Source organism: Procambarus clarkii, unplaced genomic scaffold (assembly GCF_040958095.1).
Source record: "Procambarus clarkii isolate CNS0578487 unplaced genomic scaffold, FALCON_Pclarkii_2.0 HiC_scaffold_740, whole genome shotgun sequence".
Lineage (NCBI taxonomy): Eukaryota > Metazoa > Arthropoda > Malacostraca > Decapoda > Cambaridae > Procambarus > Procambarus clarkii.
In genome coordinates this window covers 82,501-86,640 of record NW_027189773.1, presented here as the reverse complement: position 1 = coordinate 86,640, position 4,140 = coordinate 82,501, and the positions used below count along the sequence as shown (strand labels likewise).

Genomic DNA, 4,140 nt, shown 5'->3' with positions numbered 1-4,140 from the left:
AATAAGATTTGAGACAATAAGAACTTTACTTTTATAACTAAAGTTGCACAATTATACCAACTCTATGGTGGCTGGGTGGTAAGGTGTGTGGCTGGTGTTTTGGAAGTCGCGAGTTCAAACGACCCAATGGGAGTACTTTTTTTTTTTGCCATACAATCTTCCTAATACTATTATGTAGGTGTGTGTGTGTGTGTGTTTTTATTCATTCTTTGGTTTTATAGATGACATACATATTGACTCCTTTTACCGGTCCTTAATTAGGCTCTGGGGAAGCAATGGTGGTGGTGCATTTAAAACTAAACCAAAAATCACCAGTTCTGGACGCGTCAAATATCATATCCGCTTAATGTGTCTACAACCTAATTACTTAAAACTACACTATTTAATTCATTCATATCATGTGCATATTGGTCATTATGCTCATACAACCGACATCAAAATTTATTTTCATTATTAGAATCATACATTTCATCAAGTAATACAGATACAAAGAGATTTTCTTTCTGAGAAGACCGTTAGTATTGGCTGGCTGGCAGGCAGGCAGGCATTTGAGGGTTATTATTTCGCCTGTTGATTGGGGGGAGGGTTGATGTGTTAGGGGGTTTTCGGTTAGGTGTGGTGGTGGTGATTGGTGGTGATTGGTGGTGATTGGTGGTGGTGGTGATTGGTGGTGAGTAGTGGTGGTGGTGGTGAGTAGTGGTAGTGTGGTGGTGGTGGTGGTGGTGGTGGTAGTAGGTGGGAGGGGGGGGGGGGGAAGGGGACTGATGGTCTGTGGATTCCTTCTCCGTACCCCTTACATATAAGCAAAAACATGCCTTCCTGTGGGTATAGAAACATTAACACAAATTATATATGTAACTGATATTGTAGCCTTTTAAACAGAAAAGATTTGTACATACAAATACTTTTAAATTATCATTTATTTGTGGAAATGGCATTTACGTCATTAAATTGATACCTCAGCATCAAGCTTGTGTCCTGCAGCTGTGGTCCAGTGGTAAAGTGTATATAAGTGATGCGTATTCTTGGAGTTGCGAGTTCAAACCCGGATTAAGCTATATATATATAATATATATATATATATATATATATATATATATATATATATATATATAAAACAACATGTTTTGTTTTGGTTGTTTGTTTTTGTATAAAGCCTCACACACTATATTAAGCGAGTTTGTTTTAAACATGACATACATATTAATTCATTTTACCAGGCCTTATTCCACACAACTCCGTGAATTTCCCGTGGAGCCAGCCATTCAAACAAAAACAAACGAAACAAAACAAAACAAAACAAAAAACATTATTGCCAACAGCATTTGGTGTTCCCAGGCGGTCACCCATCCAAGTACTAACCAAACCCAACGTTGCTTAACTTCGCTGATCGGACGAGAAGCGGTGTTCTCAACGTGGTATGGCCGTTGGCATGAGACTGCCTACACATTGTGGCTAATAACCAACTCTTTTTAGTCATCACGGCAGGATACGGACCTTCTTGTGGTGTCTTAATGGTAATTGTATCCTAACATATTTTTGTCTCCTTGGCATGGATATTTAACATCGTTTATTCAGTCTTGGGTTTATGTTCTTTCGCCATTTACAGACATTTTACATCTACCTACTTCCTCAGCCTGCCCTGCCAATTTCTAATGAATTTGTGGATTTTCTTTTGTAATACATACATGTGTGTGCTCATCTGCTCTTCAGTTTTTATGATATTTGTCTCATCTGTCCTGCTTTATGATACTTTTACAAAGAACATGAACAAATGCTTCTATTTTAGAGAAGATATGGGATCCAGGTTTCGGAGCCGTAAAACCAACCGTTGTGATTGGTGGACGAGTTGCCAGGTTGCAGCTTCTGTACCGTGCCGGCACATAAATAGGTTCGGCTCAAGCGGCGGCAGCATCATTCCCCCGTGACTGTCTGAGCGTCTCTCATCACCTTGGTTATCTCATCATCATCATGGTAGAAGCAAAGCCTACCAAGAAGGCTGCGGCTGCTGCTGTGGTGGCCACCACCAGGAAACCTCGCGTCCAGGTTGCTCACCCGAAAACTAGTCAAATGGTTCTAGCCGCGGTCGCAGCACTCAAAGACCGTAAGGGCTCGTCTCTACAAGCAATCAAGAAGTACGTTGTTGCCAACAACAAAGTCGAGGCTGCCAAGATCGCCATTTACATCCGAAGATTTCTCAAGAAAGCAGTGGCTGACGGCATTCTTGTTCAGACCAAGGGAAGTGGAGCTAGTGGATCATTCAAGCTGGCCGTAGCAGAGAAGAGGGCCGTTCTAACTCCCAAGAAAGCCACCACAACCAAGAAACCATCTACAGCAGCAAAGAAGGCCGTGGTAACTCCCAAGAAAGCCGCCACAAGCAACAAACCACCTACAGCCTTGAAAAAGAAGCAGCAGCAGCAGCTTGTTGTTGGGAACAAAAAGCCCAAAATAAAGAGAGCTTCAAAATCTCCCAAACCACCCAAGGCAAAGAAAGCTGTCAAGAAAACAACAAAGGCAAAATAAACGATGACATGCAAGCAGCATGAATACACATGACAATAAACATCCAGGCCTCCCCCCTCAGTGGAGGGGCCTCATATGATTCCAAAAAGAGTTTAGTTTTGTAGACAAATAAATCATTACTTTTGGGGTAGATTTACTCTGTATATTATATATATATATATATATATATATATATATATATATATATATATATATATATATATATATATATATATATATATTTATATATACACATGGGTGAGGTGATATGGTACCAAAGTTTTGGGTAAGGTGATTGACATTTACACAAGATAAAACACGAACCAATGGGAATAAAAACATAAGAATGGAAGTAACTGCAGAAGGCCTATTGGCCCATAACACAAGCACTTCCTCTTGATGCTTCTATATTGGTTCGGAGTCTTGAAGCTATAATAATATATATAATTATATATATATATATATATATATATATATATATATATATATATATATATATATAATATATATATATATATAATATATATATATATATATATATATATATATATTATATATATATATATATGCACACAAAACTAAATAGTCTTGTTAGACAAATTGCCCCTATTAGAGGCAAGTTGACTAACAAGCCGAATGACTGCAATTGTTTTGAATTTGAGTTAAATCTAACATAGAAATGTAATCAAACCTAACCTAACCTATGCTAACCCAAGCTAAGCTAACCTAACCTAACCTAAGCTAACCCAAGCTAAGCTAAGCTAACCTAACCTAACCTAACCTAACCTAAGCTAACCTAACCTAACCTAACCTAACCTAACCTAACCTAACCCAGCAATTCATGATCTTAATATAATACTGTTAATTGGATAAACCAATTTGGAAAGAAATGTTCGAAAATAACAAAATTAACTGTGCTTGTTAGGAAAATTGGGCCTTGCATACTTGTCCCAATAGTGTGGTTCTCGCTTTTAGGTACGACATAAACGTATACCTAAGTTGAGAGAGAAAAAGATTCGCACTCAAACATGCATATCGATTGCCAGTCCTGAATTCTGGGTAGATATTCGTGTCCTCCCTTTTCATTTACCATCATTTGGATACTATCAAAACAGCTCTGAGAAGGATAAAATGAATAAAACGGGTAGCTCACTCATGTAAAAAGGAAGAGTTGGGAAAGATCTCTCTCTCTCTCTCTCTCTCTCTCCCCCTCACCCCCCACCAATGATCCTGCTCTGCTAGTATATAACGTAACAAACCTTCCCCCCCCCCCCTCCCTCCCCAATCAGAGTCCCTTTAAGCATGCGAGGATAAAAAATAGATTTCATAAGACCCAATGTGCTAGCTGATATCAAAACAATTTATGTTATCGTCTATTAAGCCCTTCAGTAAAAAAGTATAGGGACCTAATTAGGTCCCGTTTTGAGGTGGTGGTGGGTGGAATCGATGGATTAGCCAAGCTCTTATCCGCCGAATCCGTAGAGGGTACGACCCTGGCGCTTCAGAGCGTACACCACGTCCATAGCAGTGACGGTCTTCCTCTTGGCGTGTTCCGTGTAGGTTACAGCATCACGGATGACGTTCTCGAGGAACACCTTCAGGACGCCACGGGTCTCTTCGTAGATGAGACCCGAAATA

The 4,140-nt window shown here is 39.4% G+C and overlaps 1 non-coding gene across 1 annotated transcript; it reads right to left on the bottom strand.

The window, feature by feature from the left end:
- Nucleotides 1-1,313: 1,313 nt before the first annotated feature.
- Nucleotides 1,314-1,432, bottom strand: LOC138361779 (5S ribosomal RNA). Its single transcript, XR_011227179.1, has one exon. It is a non-coding gene; the product is annotated as a 5S ribosomal RNA (ribosomal RNA).
- Between the last annotated feature and the right edge of the window lie 2,708 nt (nt 1,433-4,140).